At 36.3% G+C, this 17,166-nt stretch overlaps 1 long non-coding RNA gene across 1 annotated transcript; it reads left to right on the top strand.

Moving 5' to 3' along the window:
- Window positions 1-309: 309 nt before the first annotated feature.
- On the top strand, window positions 310-8,601 carry LOC121068510. Its single transcript, XR_005818916.1, has 3 exons — window positions 310-423; window positions 8,101-8,147; window positions 8,459-8,601. It is a non-coding gene; the product is annotated as an uncharacterized LOC121068510 (long non-coding RNA).
- The last annotated feature ends 8,565 nt before the right edge of the window (window positions 8,602-17,166 follow it).

The raw sequence follows: 17,166 nt of genomic DNA, 5'->3' as shown, positions 1-17,166 counted from the left end.
ATTAACATTCACACACAGTAGTAAGTGTAAGAATGCAGATGCTGTTGCTTTCAGCTGGAATGCCTGCGTGCTTGAAGGCATTGCTCTCAAGGAAAAGATTTTTTTCCCAGTTAGCCATGAGATGAAGGAACAGATTTGATCCTGAGACACTTCTGACTAACTGCCAGTGCAATTACAAAGCTCAAATTAAAGCTTTTCACTTCTAAAATGAAATGTCTGCAGGACCAAACCTTATTAATTACAAAATGGGAGAAATCAGGCATAGTGTGTCGAAAATGCAAATGCTACACCAAGTGTCCTGCAGGCAGCTGTTTTTTTTTTTTTTTTTTCATGTGCCTGTTTCGATAAAGGATATGGCTGGGAGGAGGCTGAAGGCACTCAGTCTGGCCAGAACAGTTGTCTGAGGTTACCGGGACCACTCAGGTAAGTAAACAAGAAGAAGAACCTAGACAAGAGGTTGAGCTAAAAATTATACAGGAAGGCTGTATGTATCTGTCACTCTTTTAGAACCCCTTCAGACTGGAGTCCAAAGGAAGCAGCTGCCTTCAAAGCCTTGTAAATCTTTTAGAAACCATTCTCACTGGATCCTTGCTTCTCCTCCATCTGTGTATTTTCACTACTTTCAGCTGAAAAAGTAAATGGCTTCAGATAATGCCTTGACTTGGCTAAAGCTCTAGGAAAAATAATGGTAAATTCATACTATGCTGATTAGTGCTGGGCACATGTTTTAGGAGAGAAGCATAAATAAGGAAACTCTCTGGTTTTAGCCAAGCATTACAAAATCCACTTAGAATGGTAGTTGTGGTAAGGCAAACTGGTGTCTAAGAACACAGAAATGAAAGCTATTTGACATACAAACTAATGAGTCAACATGGGAGCAATGCATTTCACAGTTTCATAAACTTTTATAATGAACTAAGGGTTTAGGCTCTCTTTGTTCTGTTCTATAATCAATACAAGTGCAGGCACTGTTTCAGAAATCACAGTGGACCTTTTTGGAGAAGCATTTAGTTATTTCTAATTCACATAGTCAAGATTTCAAAAGGAACTAATTCTGCACTAACAAGCAAGCAACCTGAAATGTTTCTTGTTTGTAAACTAGGTTTGGTTTAATCTGAACAAGTTCAAAGAAAGCAGCTATGACTACTGAGACTGCAGTATCGTTAATGTCGGTCAAAAGATTTCAATAATAAAAACAGCTGCTTACACTTAAATCCAGATTTGGGGAAACATCTCAGCACTGTCTCTCCACAACCATTGGACAAAATCTGTAGAACAGAATCTGCTTTCTCAGACCATATTAAACATGGGGCTAACACAGAGAGCTAAACAAAGATCTAACACAAATTACTACTCCTGTTATTCTAATTGCACACTGTTTCTGTAGTACTCAGAATTCCTTGTGAAGGACTAGAGATGGTCCTATTGTGTTATATGTTTTACAAATGCATAAAAAATGACTATCGTTGCCCCACAAGAACCAAGACCACAGTTTTCAAGTATGGAGGAGTATAGGGAACATAAAAGAAAATATTATTTGCAATGGAAAATTGTGAGTTCAGTACTCCAACAATCTAACCATGGTCAAGACTAGTTTGTAGGCATCATGGCAGAAGAGACCTTAGGGAGGGTTTCATGGTGATTCTATGGATCTTCTCAGGATGGTGGGCCAACTGTGGTAATAATATGCTATGGGAAAATTGTATTGCAGACGAATTTCAACATGGAGGTTATGGTGGCAATGCGCAGGTGCTCATCACAGCACCAGCCAAGAATTGTGGTGCCTAGCTCTGTTCAGGAAGATTTTTATAATCTTTGCTGAGATAAACTTCTGTAAGACACAGAAACCAAATAGAGAGGTGTGAGGACCAGCATAGCAGTGTACAGGGCAGCCAAAGAAGGATCTGATATATGGATGGGAGAAGGGTAGAAGGATCTGGAGGGGGAAACGGACTCACTGGTGCTTTCTAAGTGGGTTTGACTTGTGAGCAAGAAGTATCAAGAGAGATAACCATAAGTAGTAAAGAAGAGCTGAAAATTACTTGTGCAAGTGAAGAAGAGCCAAGCAAAGAAAAACAGCCAAGAAATCTCTGTGTATGTCAGAAAGTGAGAGAAGAGAATTGTAGGAAGAGAAGTCAACAAGAGGATTAGACAAAAGAAAGGATGACTACTCTGTCAACTTTCTCTTTGAGGAAATCCACAAGATCCCATGCATTAAGAGAAGTGAAAGCAGAAGAAAAGGATAAAAAAGAGGTAGTGCAAAGGTCATAGTAAAAGAGCAAACTACTACCAGAGAAAAAATGCCCAGGTATGGGGCTGTTGCTGGCTGGCCCTGGCCTGCCCTGCTTCCCAGCTGGGGGTGGCTGGGCAGGGTAGGCCCATCCCACCATCTCTTCCCACTTGACCTGATCACTAAGAACCCTTAGTTTTCCACTCTGGCAAGATGTGATAAGGACTTAGTGACTTCCTAAATTTTGTTCTCCCTCAGCCTTCTCTGAATTTTGAATTCTCTCCAGTGAGAAATTGATCCTGACTCTCCCTCCTGATGCCTTACATAGCAGGTTCACCCCAGTGATACTTCTGATGCTTGCAAGGCCAGAGAACATTTTGTTCAAACAAGGAAGGAATTGCCAGCTTGATAATTTGGAGTTGGATGTCTCATTTCCATCAGCTTCTGGATTTAGTGGTCTAAGTCCTTTAATAGAAGGCTGCTTAAGGCCTGAAATAGTAGCCTAAATTAGTCCAAGTACATCAAATAATATCCCACTCCCTGGGGAGATTGTATCTTAGTCATCAGCCAAAAACTTATGCCACTAGTTATGAAAAATACATCTGATTGGTCATTATCAAATAGTTTAAATCGAAATTCAAAGCAATATTTGGAACTTTAAAATGTGTCTTTGTATCAGAAATCAGGATCAGAGTATATGTTGATTTAAAAGAGTAGCAAAAGAATAATAAACTGTGTTCTGGAATTGTTGCATGCTTTGGGAGCACAAGCAACTAACTTATGGGGCAGTATATTATCTTATTATTCCCAGGATCATTATCATAGTGAACAGCACATTTGTCATAGGATATGCCTTACTTCTTCCAGGAAATAGTGGGACAAATTCTGGCAACTTTTCTGTAGAAACTATCATTACTCTTTGTGTAATCACTCATTAGTCAAAGCAGTGCAAGTTACAAAGAGGTGAATTGTGATGAATTATACTCTACTCATTGCAATTCCACAGCGGGAGTATATGAAGAATATGATCCTGGCCCAAGATTACCAACGTAGATTAAACTATTGATAGTCCTTGAAGTAAAGGTATTCCAGTAACTTTTGTCAATAAAAGATTTTAAATACAAACCCATCTTGATTCTCACCAGGTATTGTTCTTATACAGTTTTTTAAGGATCCAAGTTTCTAGGCACTTCCTGTGAACTACTGAGCACTGTCAGTTTTCATGGTCATCAATCATTTCTTCCAGCACAGAATTTCAGAACATTTTCCTCTCTAAGGACCATTAAGGTCAATGAGGAGCAAGAGATGGGTGAAGAGAGAGACAAATGCATGCAGAACTGCCACTGTTGATCTGAGTAACCAGGTACAGGAAATAGGAATATAAGTACTAAAGCAGTATTTGCTGAGAAACCTGCTATAGTACCACTTTCTTATACTGTCAATGTCACAATTTTGTGCAAATACACTGATTTCATTTGACACATGTAACCCTGCAACTGCTGTGTAAAAAATGTAACCACACTATCTGTTGGAACCTCCCAGGCTTCCACATTGAGCTGAGCGCTTCAGTGCTTCCATTTGTGCTGTATGAATAATACATACAGCTTTAACATCTCAGAAATCTTATTAGCGCTCCTGTAATGGGTCTTCTTATTATCAGCACCAAAGTTTCGGTGAGGTTTCATGTGTGATAAATGCAACAATGCAGAGTGAAACCCATACCTCCCTGCTAAAATCAATAATCACTCAAATTTATGCAGGTAAACTCTGTAAATATAGAGGGAAAAGAATTTCTCTGCCAGCTTAAGAGAATGCCTATCTTAACAGCTCTGTAATTGGAAAAAATGGCCATCATCCTTCATCTTCTCCCTTCTAAACAGGTTTACACTGGTATATTCATTTGTCAGTTCATACAATGATTATTGCATATCTAGTGCTGGGTATGTGTTACCAGTTACCAGATATTTAAGAAGCAAAGCCAAAAGTTGGTTATCACCATTTGTCTCCACAAGAAGGAATGCGTGGTCATAATTCTGGCCTGAAACTAGACTGTATTTACTTAGAAATGTGTTATTAAGATACCTAGCCTATTGTTATTTACTGTCCTAGAGTGACAGTTAAATGTTGACAAATGAGGAAGCTGGGGAGGGGTGTACTGGGTTCTTCTTTCTTTTGTGGCATTGATTCACAGTGAATCCCACCAGGTATACCTGGAGCCATGTGCAGCCATTACATGTGCAAAATAGGTTTTTAACCCCCCATACATACCAGTATTATTCTGCATCGGGGTAGGCTTTATGGGCATGATTACATATATGTACATATTTACTTTCATGAGGATTAGTTAAACTTTTTTTTTTAAACGTTCTGAGTTCAGTGTTTACAATCTATCCATAACAGATATTCTACGAGAATAAAGTATTATTTAAATTTCAGCTGATGGAATCCACACTTTTAGGTATGTTTGACTAATTATCTCTAGTCATTATCAGCTCTATCAGTGAATAAACAATCTGTGTTGTAGGCAGTATCAGGACACAAAAGAATGGAGAATACTGTGAGGAAATGATTTTCATCAAGAAAAGAAAATGTGAACAAATTCTTTCTGCCTCCAAGTGATCTGTCAATAAAAGGTCATCCTGTAGAAGCCACACTGAGCACTGGAATCTGCCTCAGTACAGCTTATCTTCATTAAAGTCAGTGAAGCTTCTCATGAGTAGACCATGGCATCTATTTAAACCTCCTTGAAAGCAGCTGGGGACTGCTCTTTGGAGCATTCAGAGCATCAGCTGATGGTATTCTTGGAACAGAGAATCATTCAACCTTCAGCTCATAAATCATACTTACATGGAAAAAATTATCAGCCTTTAGGATACATTTTCATATGGTTGTATTTGTTTTAGTAGTTTTCCTGCTATTTTTAAAAATAATGCATAGAATCCAAACAATTTCTTCCTATTATATTTGTCATTGACATGAGTTCTAGGATGGCATTAGGAAACGCAGAACATTGCACTGAGATAAGTAAAGGCCTCGATTTATCTGTGTGTCCATTTGTTATACAATTTGAACTATCAATGTAAAATCATACCATTACTCAGCAAGGGAGCTGTCGGGAATCTATGAACATTACTGAACTTTTAATGGCATTTCTTATTCACATATAATAAACATACTTATTCACAAAAGTACTTGCTACAGAAGACAAGCAAATAGATTTATGTCAGTCGGGCCAAGAAGAAACTAGAGAAAATGTTTCTCTACTGATACATTAAAGTACACATATATTAACACAAGCTTTGTAAGAATTGACATTGTGTTTATACAGTGACTTTCCAAAAATGGATCTCCACATAAGATCAATGTCATGGGGTCATAATAGGAATTTTTGTAGATATTGGGTTTGGAGAGCTACAGTTTTGATTTGGTTTAGTCTCTGATGATTAAAATATACATTTTATGTTTTCCAACTCTTCCCACACTAAATACAACCAAAATTTCATTATTTATTACTTTTACAAAGTGTGTCACATTACCATTAGATTCTTAACCAAGCAAATTTTTGCTGTTCAGCTACTATTTAGAAGAGCATAACTTGTGGCAAGCTTAGAAATGTTTATGCACATGCTTAATTTTCTACCTTGTGTCCCTGCTAAAGGTATTAAAGCTATTCTCATCACCAAAGTTAAACAAGCACACATAATAAGTGATAACAGGGATCTAGCCTGTAGTTAGATTCAGACAAGGACTGAATTTGGGATGAGTTTAGGACTCAGTTGTAAAGCTACCATGCTTTCTAGTCAGAAATTATTTTGGAGCTACTTATCTGACTTCAGCTCAAACAAGTATTTACAACACCGTTGAATACTGCCTTTGTGTTCTCTGTTTGTCCTCAAGGAAAACGTTTAGCAAGATTGTTATGGAGATACATGTAATGATTTTCAAAAACACAGAGGGAAAAGAGAAAGGAGTGTTCTTTCCATCAAACAGAGGGGAAAGAGAATTTCAAAAGTATTTTCTGTGCTGGAGGATGGTAAAACCATGACTTTGCAAGCAGATACACTTCTCTTGATTACAGATGGAGGAAAAGATGCTCAGCTCTTCATAAAGCTAGAGTATATGTGACTTATCTAGGTGGAAGTTGAAAGAAAAAATGTAGACTCTTGTGTAAAATTTCTTGTCCTCTGACAACAAGAAACTGCAGTGGATTCATGTCTTGGTTTGAAATCCAATCCATTTATTACATAGCTAAGAAAATGTGAGGCATTTGAAGAATAAATGTTAAGCCTCAAGGCATGCTTAATTTAGCAAAACCAAGTTTAAATATAGCTCCAGATATAGAGCACACAGCTGACTCATCATTTTATCTGATATATGAGCAACTCCCAAAATAAATGAGGTAAGACCAGTGAACATGAGGAGACAATCAAAAGTAATCTGCCAACCCCTTCTCCATGCCCAACAGCAAAAGTAGATCAATGGCTGTGCTGGCAAAAAAAACATTTATGTAGCAGCAATCTAGTGTAATTCATAACAACATGTAGACATTCTCCAAAATATTTGGGATAGATATTCTTTTATCTTGAGAATATCTAATCTTCATTCCTGCCAGAAAAATAATTGATAAGTTGGAAATCTTGGTGGGAGCAGGGGTACTAATGATAAGAACTGAATTTTAGAATCTAGAAGATTCTTAGTACGAGATGAAGACAATATTCCTTCTCCCCTGAGAATCCAGCATTTTGGATAGAATTAAATTTAAAAATTGATGGGTAGGAGAAAGATACAAATCAGGGACCTACAGCTTTTACTGAGATAAGTGTTTACTTATTCATTGGTGAGCTTTCCAATTTAATGAAGAATGATATCCTCAAGTTCATCTTGTTCACATCGAACTTCAGAAAAATAGAATTGCAAGGGACCTTCAGAGACAGTGTTATTCTGTAATAGTACAAACAGGCATACCAACATCATGCATAATGAAAAGATGAATATCCTTAAAATTGCCATCTGCTGAAAACCTCTGTTAAAACTCTTCAGGCAATGTCCCTGGGATACAGAGACAGGGAGGAAAGGAAACTGGGAGATTCATGAAAAGTCGTCAAGAAGACCACAAAGCAGTGAGCAGCAGCTCTTTTTCACCTAGAAAGGATAATGGTTTTTGATGACTGGTTGTGACCCTTCATGAGAAGCAGAGATCTGATAACTACCATTAAACACTGACATAGAGCCAATCCTCCTGAGGAGGAATGAACATTTTCAATGCAAGGGAGCATGGGAGCAAATGATCCAGAATGAATTCTCATTTCCAAAAAGGTGGAGAAAAACTGTTTTTGGATATCTTTTTTCTTCTCTTAATTCTAATACAAATCTTACTTGCCTCAGTTTAAAGCTATTGCATTTTATTCCATCCATACCTCCAGTATTTCCTGATGATCATTCTCACTGCTGGATTCATTTTAATTAGTTTTCATGTCTCTTGAACCATCGATACACAGTATGGCCTTGAAGCCAGTTTTTCACGTAGCTTTCTATTAGTCTCAGTGAGAATAAATTTTGTTAGGTGGGTTGTATGTGTGTGTAATGAAAAAATGTTTAAACATACAAGACATCTTCTACTTTTCTCCCACTCACAAAACATATCATCCTGTCCTAGAAGGAGGTTAGAATAGTCTGACTTGATTTGTTCCTGAAAAAAAATAAAATAAAGAAAAATTTATAAATTCCTCATTGCTTATTTATTTTAAGAGATAGAAGCTTAATTGGCTAGAGTCAAAACTCTGGCTCTACTTTTCCCTCATTTTTAAAGATGGCTACATCTAGTCTTCTCCGTCCTTTCACAAGCTTAACCATCATCTGTCTTTTTTCAGATCACCACCTTCTGTCCTAAATAGACTTGCTCCATTCTCAGGCACCGGTAATTCATCTTAGAATTGCTAATCAAATTGAAAATATCTTAAAGAAACTAACCCAAGCACTTTCAAAACTTTTCACCCAAAATCTAGCCTGAATCTGTACTCTTTTTACTCTCGTATTATTTATATTAGTTGGCTGCTTATGGTTAGTCTTTCAAAAAGACTTTTCAAAAAGACTACTTCAGACTTCTTTCCTTCCTTTGTTAATAACTTAGGAATTAACATATTTTTTTAAATTATTTATTTTTAGGTTTTCTTTTTATATCCTTTCATACTTTTTTTCTTTCTTACATTTTTCCTTTCTATACTACAGGTATCTAACTTTTAAATGAATCCTTCAAGGAGGAAAATCAAGGTACATACATATACTTTCAGTTCTGAATGGGGAAAATGTCCTCTAATTGTAGTCATAAATGTGGAGAAATAATTTCATTCACTTCAGTTTTCTAAAAGCAGGTGAGTACTGAAACATTTTCAACTTTAAAAAGAATAAAATACATTAGGAATATTTATCTAAGAACAGTGAAAGCTTTTTTGTTTATTCAGCACTGAAGAGAATTTGATGGTATCTTAAACAAAATTGACTACTGGTGTCAAAAACAATTCTTTATGTAAATATGAGATAAGAATTCCTTTTGGTAAACATATATCTCTTAAAAGTCACTGTTAAATTTAAAACTTTCAGATATCTGGAAAGTGCATGAAAAACTGATTTTCAAGAACAAATTGAAGGAAAACTGAATTTTATGCTCGTACAATGATAATAGTAGAAGTTCTTACAGCTCTGTCACTTTCAGGCAGTTTGTGTGTTGTAAAAAAACACATGTCAATGTACAAGATTTGATACTTGCTTTTTATTCATGGTGAAAATGAAGTACTAAATGAGCCTACAGGTGTTTTTTCATAGAATACCTAAGTTCTCTGATGGTAGTGTTAACAAGACCTAAAAAGTTTTGTAACTTTTGACAATTTGATTTTTTTTTCACAGACTCAGACTCTTGTGAAATTAACAACATTTTAATTTACACAAAATTGTAAAACCTTGGAATAGGATTCCATTCATAATACTCTATTTTTATAGTGGATTGTAAAACTTCTCCTAACACTAACTGATGTACTTGGATTAAGTATGAAAACTGTCAACAGTTAGTTTTGCTCAGAGTACCATGGAATATGTGCAATATATGTTTTTACAAGAATTTAAAAAATATGAAAATGAAAAGAAGAATATCCTAAGTATTTCTAAATAGTCTTCAGTATATCTATTTATGTTCCTGAGTGGTACGCATAGTTCTGGGATGTGTGCTATATGCTTTTCCATTTTCTCTTAATGGCAAAACCAAAATAAAAGAATATCCTTTTTGGACCAGCATCAAGGGGTAGGAGGAAGAACTTGAGAAATATGGAGTTATTTTTCTTAGGAGATTCTCAGCTACATTACAGTGGGTCATAATTAAATCAGCAGAGAGTGATATCTCTGGAACACCCGTTGTATGTCAGACTGGTATTAATCATCTCCAAGGTGATCCCAGTTACTATGGGAACTATGATATTTGTTTGTGTTCTTAGCACTGGCTGGTGGCCAAAGTTTGGCAGCCTCCTTACAGTAATCCAGCAGATTAGAAATGTTAAGTCTCTGTCATGAATTTTTCATTACTGCTGTCAGTATGAATCTGTCCTTTACCAAAATAATTACTAATTAATAAATCTTACTCTATGTTCAGATGGGAAAGGTTGCCTATGCTAAACCTGCCCTTTTGTAACCAAGCTGTTTAAACCCTTTTGGATTTTGTCAAGCAAAGAAAGCGCCCTTTTTTTCACTTGCTAAGCTCTTTTGAAAATGTGAAAACTCCTTGCCATTCCTTTTTCCCTGTGACTTTTAGAGATATTTATTGAAAAAAAGAAGAATCGTTCTGAAGAGAGGCTTGACTCAGATATATCATTCCCTCTTGTTTAATTAATTTCTGCTCTCCAGCTACTCCAGAGAATTGCTCTGGTTAACAAAAGAGTGTCTGAAGGTACAAGTGAGCTCCTGGACCAGCTCTAGCACCTTTGTTCTCTCCCAGAGCTGGGGTGAGACCTGGCTGTGCCCTCCTTTTTTCCTGTGGATGAGTGGGTGACAATATGGCTGTTCTGTACCTCACACATCCCCACCACTCTGGGTGCCCCATCAGAACTGATCCCCAGGAGCTTTCTGGATGCTCCTGCTGACTTCAGGCAGTCCTTCAAGGTTCATCCATGGAGAAAATGCCTGAGATTCATTAGATCCCATTTAAACTGTTGCAGAATAGCAAAAGACTTGTTCCAGGAGTGGGGATCAAAGGAGAAAGAGTGGGGAAACATTCTTAAATTTCCAGAAATTTGCAGAACTAATTTATCATCATGGAAAAAGTCTTGTTATCCTTGACTCAGTGCTAAAGAAATGTCACACAAAAAACTGGATGTATTATTGGAAATGTAATTGGAGGAGGGGAAGGAAAAGCAGAGGCAGTTAGAGAGCATTTCATTTTCCTGCTTTAGTGGCTATCTTTCCTCTGTGTAGATGCCATGCTTTGCTTCCCCTTTTATTTTGTCAGGAGAGAAGCAGACAGCCCTTAGAAAGTCAGCTGCACTTGAGTTATGCAGAAAATCTGATTTTACTTCACTATGAAGTAATATAAACTCTCAGAGACACCTTTGTTGCAATGTCAAGTTATGTATGTATCACAGTATCTCATGCTCATATATTCTTTTTTTTTTTTTTTTTACAAAGACATACTTATCCTGAAGGAGTTACAACCACACTGTGCCTTCATTATATACACACACACACACACACACACATATATATATATACACATATATATATATATATATATATATATAAACTTTAAAGGGTCTTTTTCAGCATGCAGCCTTACTCCAGTCTTTTCTATGATCCAAGCCAAGAACAGGTGAAGTTCAGGGGCTCACTATGAAGATTTTTTGCAGGAATGGGGCCTTAGTGATTGGTAATACTGAAGAGTAGTCCAGACCTCTAATAGGATGTTGAAAGAAATAAGAGAAAAACACACAGGAGTTGAGGAAGACAAGGGAGACTGCTCTTGAGGAGAGCACTTCTAAGCAAAGTGGAAATTTTCATCTGAACTCTGTTGTTGACGGTTTATTTTAGCCAAACGTGTTCATCATCAGCATTAATTTGTGCTGAGGAGTTTGCATCTCCATTTTAAACAGCACTGCCTTCCAAAATGTTCTCTGAACATAAGATACGAAAATGCTATGGAAGATTTAGTCAAGTGCCTAGAGCCAATTGAAAGAAAATTTTAGTTTGAAAGTTTGAATACCTATACAAATAATTAATTAACCTAAACAACCTCTATTAACCTGAAATAAAAACACTTGCAGGAATCCCAGAAATAGGGTGTTGGGAAGTGTGGGTGATTTATATGGTGCAAGAAACTCTTCAAATTATGGCTATCTTCCACTACACACTTTAAATGCAACAGTGTGGAAACCTTGTCATAATAGAACATAGTAAAAAGGAATATACTCAGAAAGAGTTAAGACACAGAATTTCATTCAAAAACAAGACACAGGAATGAATCTATAAAAATATTCTTGTGAAAACTTGAGAATACTTTTATCATTATTCTGCAGAAATGATCAAACAATCTAAAAATGAGAAATGTTCATCCAGAATAAACTTTTCACATTCTTAACAAAGGATATATTAGTCAAAGCATCAAATATAGAACATTTAGCAAAAAAATTCTTCCCATTCTGCCATGCCTTTCTGAATAGTTAAGTGTTAAAATATGTGAAATAACATTCATTAATCATCACTGAAAATATTTATGTAAGCTTTGTGGCATCACAGAAAAAAATAATAATAATTTACAATTTTGGAGACAGTGAAAAGAGCTGGTGAATCAACTGACACAAATGTTCACCACTGAAATCTTTACATGATTTGAAATGCCAATAAATACTATCAGAGCTCTGAAAATATTGTTTCTTTGCATATCACAGTTGAAATAAATTATCATCAAAACCACATATCTGCTACCTGGAGTAGATAATTTACACTCCTCCAATTATCTTTGCCACAGAATATGGAGGTGGTTGTTTATTCTTATGAAATATTCATCAGGAAGATTACTTTATATTGTTAAACATTCACAACTATAATCTTCCTTTTTTTTCTTTTTCTTTTTTTCTTTTTTCTTTTTTTTTCTTTTTTTTTTTTTTCTTTCCATGAAAATAGACTTTTATCACAACAATTTTGCTTTTTGATTTAATTTGCCTTCCTCCTTGGAGAAGAAGCTTTCCAAAGATGAAAAAAAGCAACAGCCTCACAGGCAGGCATGTATTCCAAGATTCCTACCTATTTCCAATAATTAATCTAATGTACTGGCATGCTACACCTCACTTTAGGTATAATAAATTAAAACTTCTGATATTCTTAGTTTGGAAAGACAAGGCAACCTCACAGCCAAATTGCCTGAATTTTGCATGACCGATAGCTTAGTGCTTAATTGCATGTATCCAAGAAGTGCCAAAAGTTTAGATCAATATATTCTCAACATCAGTACTTCAGCCCAGTTATAGCTGCTTTAAATTTAGATACAGTATGTATCAGACATGTAGATATGATCAAGACAGAATTAATTAAGATCCTTAGTCATACTGAGCATGCCATAAATCAAAGCAAAACTTAAAAGAAAAACAAACTCATTTTCAAGATGCTCTAAGAGGATGCCACACAATAAGAATTAGAAATTGGATTATTCTCTATCATATTTTATGCATGTGTTCAGTAAAATACTCACAGAGATTCAAAACTCATTTAAGAGGATACCTTCCTCATCAAAAATAAAAGAGCACATTACATGAATAATGATGAGACTGAAATTAGCTCTTGTCCCTTAAAAAAGCACCATCTCTGTCTAGTTTAGAGGTACTTATAGAAGAAAGGCAGCCCTGGTGTCATGACTGTGTTCTCTAAGTTGTTGTCGTCCACAGGGCATAACCACTGTGTCTCATTCATGTAAGGCACCCTTTTGCTGGGATTTCTGCAGGGAAAGAAGAAGCTTCTGTGAAAGGGATGATGGCTAAGCTGCTTAATCCTTTCATAATGAATTTAGTACTTGTAAAACATATCAGATGAAAGGGTCTTCAGTACTGTCTACCAGATCATAGGTATGGTCAAACTTGCCCACAGGGATCAGGCAGTGTGTCCTGCTTCTTGGAAAAAGCATCTTCAGAGATAACAGATCAGTTCAACCTTTTCATCCAGCCACACTTTCTTTCCTCTTCTGTCTACAGAGGTAGTCAACTTGTTCTTGTAGGGGACACTGCAGATTACAGTGGCTTCTGAATAGCAAAATCAAAACTGAGTGATAATGATAAAATTTAGTATAGATTGTTCTGCTGGCTGCCACACTGATATCAAGCAAATATTTTTAAAAACTAAGTTTTGGTTGCATAAGTACACAAGTGTTTGGGAGTTACTGTTCTTCATAAAATGACAGTATTTCCACATACAGAAAACACGTGTAGAAATAAATATTATTCAGTATTTGCTTTTCACTGTTCTTCTTTTTAAAATATTTCTGTTAACTAATAAGACAACAAAGGAAGTATTATGACATGTAGGACTGCAGATTCCAAAGGCATCTCAGAAGGTAACTGTTCAACTGACACTGGATTCCGCAAACTTATGAACTTTATTAAGGAAACCAGTTTGGATGAGCAACCAAATATCTCAAGTATTGTTTGACAAACATCAAATTTAAGAAAAATCAGGTTTCAAAACCTCTTTTTCATCTAACCAGAAAGGTATAAACAGAATTGATTTAGGACTAGGCTGCTGTTGGATTAGGAATGGCTACTCAGGTAATATCTATCTGCTGTAGTTTTGAGTATTTTTTTTCCAATCAGTATTTCACAATAAAATCATATTTTATTAAACAGCTACACCTGTTTCAAAGATTTTAAAGATGAGAGCTGAAAACTTGGGAAAAGAAAGTGGACTATTATTTAAATCATATCAGGAATGCCATAGTAATAGTTTGTACGTGTACAGAGCTTGGGGTTAAGCTTTGGTATAGCTGGGGTTAAGCTTTGGCATAGCTGTTCGTGATAGAAAATTAACATGAGATTTGCTTTTCTTATTGCATTTTTATCATCCAAGACCTAAAAGATAAATGGTTATGTCATTTCAGCTCCGTAGGTGGAACTGTGCTGAAATAGTAACAGGTGGAAAATTAACCACACAAAAGCAACCATGCTAGGAAGAAAAATAAAAACATTTAAATGCTCTGCACATGCAGTAAGACAGCTTTGATATCAGAATTTCATTCTGACTTCTTTCCTCCACAGAAATACATCATTCATTGTTCTCTGCAAAGACCAATATGGCATTACAATATGTGTCATTTTGATGAGGCAGAAAAATTTAACTAATGACAGCCTGGTGATTCCAAACATCTGCTTCAGTTGTCATGAGATGCTCACCCTATGATGTGGAAAACAGGGCCCCAGCAGCTTCCTCAAAAGCAGTGCCAGTGTTCAGTGTAATGATATGAAGCTGCAGAAGTTTTCAACATGTGAATTATTTCTTTAGATGAACAGATCATCTTTTAACATAAAAGAGCTGGGGGGGGGGGGGGGAGGGAGGAGGTGTTTATTTATTTATTTATTGCGTCCTAGGCAAAACATCAAAACATGAAGCTCTATCTATCACCATTGTCCTTGCCTTTTGAAAGGAGAAGAGACTGGGCAAAATTTCTTGGGGAAAGTCTTGTGCAAGACTTACCTTCCAGGACTAATTTAACAAACGAACAAACAAACAACAACAACAACAAAGACAGTATGCTACTGTTTGAGGAAAGAACTCAAAGAATTGGTAAAAGAAATGAAAACAGTCATCATTCATTTTATTCTTGAATTTAGTATATTGGTTTAAGGCCAGTATTGGCAATATATATATTATATTAGCTTATAGCTTAAGGTTGTACCCTAGTTATCAATCATAAATAGCTATCTTAAATAAAGTGGTGGAATCCCCATGCCTTGACGCATTTGAGGGACGTGAACTTGACACTAAGGAACATGGTTTAGTGATGAGACTCAGTAGGTCAGGCTGATGGTTGGACTTGCTGATCTCGAAAGTCTTTTCCAACCTAGTGATTCTACTGCTAGATGGACAGATGGATAACCCCCATGCTGTCCTCAGCAGTTAATACTATTATATATCCTCTGACTTCCAACAAGTTTTAAATTCCTACACTGCCTAATTAGGGAGAGTAATTCCCCACAGTTTCCTTCCCTACCAACTGAGAGAAATAGGCTACTTCAGAATGTTATTAACTTTTTAGATATGCTGTATCACCTACTGTAGAGTTTCTGTGTTGTTTTTATTATTATTATTATTATTATCATTATTATTATTAAATGTAACAAAGGCATTGGGCAACCTATACTCACAAGTTCATTTCAAGTGTGTATATATGTTTTCATGAAAAGGAAGGGAAAAGTTTTAAAACTCCTTTGCATAACTGATAAATTACAATAGTTTTGTATGACAGCATAAGTTAACTAACTTCTGTAGTTGACAGCAAGAGCTATTGACTCAGGAGGAAATGACAAACCTGTGAAGGCTTTTCAATGAAAGTAACCCTCAAATCTGTCTTTCCTAACCTCTACAGATCATTTTGAAAAGATGGATGGAATTATTTGTCGGTTGGGATCCAAGTCGTATTTTCATTAAAAATAATTTATTCCCACATTTCAACACTCTTATGACAGAGCTATGTTCAGGGACATTAGAATAAATTCCTCAGGACGAGTGCTACTAATAAGGGAATGCTGTCTGAGTGATAACAGTGCAGTAATGGCACAGATCATCCAGAAACATGAATAACGTAATGGCTCACTTTCTCTTTTAATTGCCTTTCCTTTTACTGGAAGATTGAGGCTCTGTTTTCCATCCAAATCTTTTCACAGGTAATTAGTGGGTGCAAACTTCTGTCAGATGTGAATATTTTTCCATAGTCCTCAAACCAAAGAAGGCAACAGAACATTAGGTCTGGCATTTCTAATTACAACTCTAATTATATAAAACCTTTTTGCCCAAAACAGCAAGAAACAGCTCCTACTGCTTAATGGAAGTTAAGCTCTTACCAATCACCATTCTAGTATAGTATTCATTTATGTAAAAGTCAATTGCTGCATGCTACCCACTGCCAACTGTTACCCGCATGTAGCTAGAGTGGCAAAATCCATCTAGCAGCGTATGATCATTCCAGCTTTCTTTAAAATTCTGCCTCAGCGTGGTGTTTTCCTTTTTTTTTTTTTTTTTTTTTTTTAATAAGTATGTTACCAACAATAAACTAATATCAGAAGCAATAGGGAATCGCTGCTGGCCAGCTATCAAGTTCCAGTGTTCATTATATTAGTCACCAATGCAACTCTCTCACTTCTATATCACTTTATTACAATTTCCGCATCTTACAGCCTGAGAGGCCACTGGAAGCTGATACTGCTTGCAGCTAAACACTACCTAGTGTTACTCACCAACACAAAATCTTTCACACAGAAGAAAGAGACAGGAATGGAACAAAGCAAAACCAATACCCAGGACACAAAGGAGCTCCTAGGACGCCCTAAGAGGGAATAGCTTATGCTGTGCAGGCAGGAGGGGGGTGGTGTTTCTCATGATGCACTCTTTGCCATGCTGAATTTTGTCTCCTCTAATCACCTGGAGAAATATGTAGCCCTACAGGACAGTAAGACATTGGCAAACACCATCATAACCAGGGTTTCCTGCAGTTTCTTATTTCATAATCAGATGTAAAGGAATCTGTGAATTCATATCAGTGGAAGACAAAAACAGAAGACAAACTTTTCCCAGCAAAAATAGCTTTCTGCCTTTGGGAAATGCCAAGCAGCTGGACAGGAAAGAAACACTTCTTTCCAGCACAGTAGGCTTTGTTGCATCTAGCAAAGGTGGGGGATGATTTTAATGCTCTTCATGCACAA

This window comes from Cygnus olor, chromosome 3 (assembly GCF_009769625.2).
Source record: "Cygnus olor isolate bCygOlo1 chromosome 3, bCygOlo1.pri.v2, whole genome shotgun sequence".
In the NCBI taxonomy this organism is placed as follows: domain Eukaryota; kingdom Metazoa; phylum Chordata; class Aves; order Anseriformes; family Anatidae; genus Cygnus; species Cygnus olor.
The sequence above is the reverse complement of the archived record's forward strand: the minus strand, read 5'-3'. Positions and strand labels throughout refer to the sequence as shown.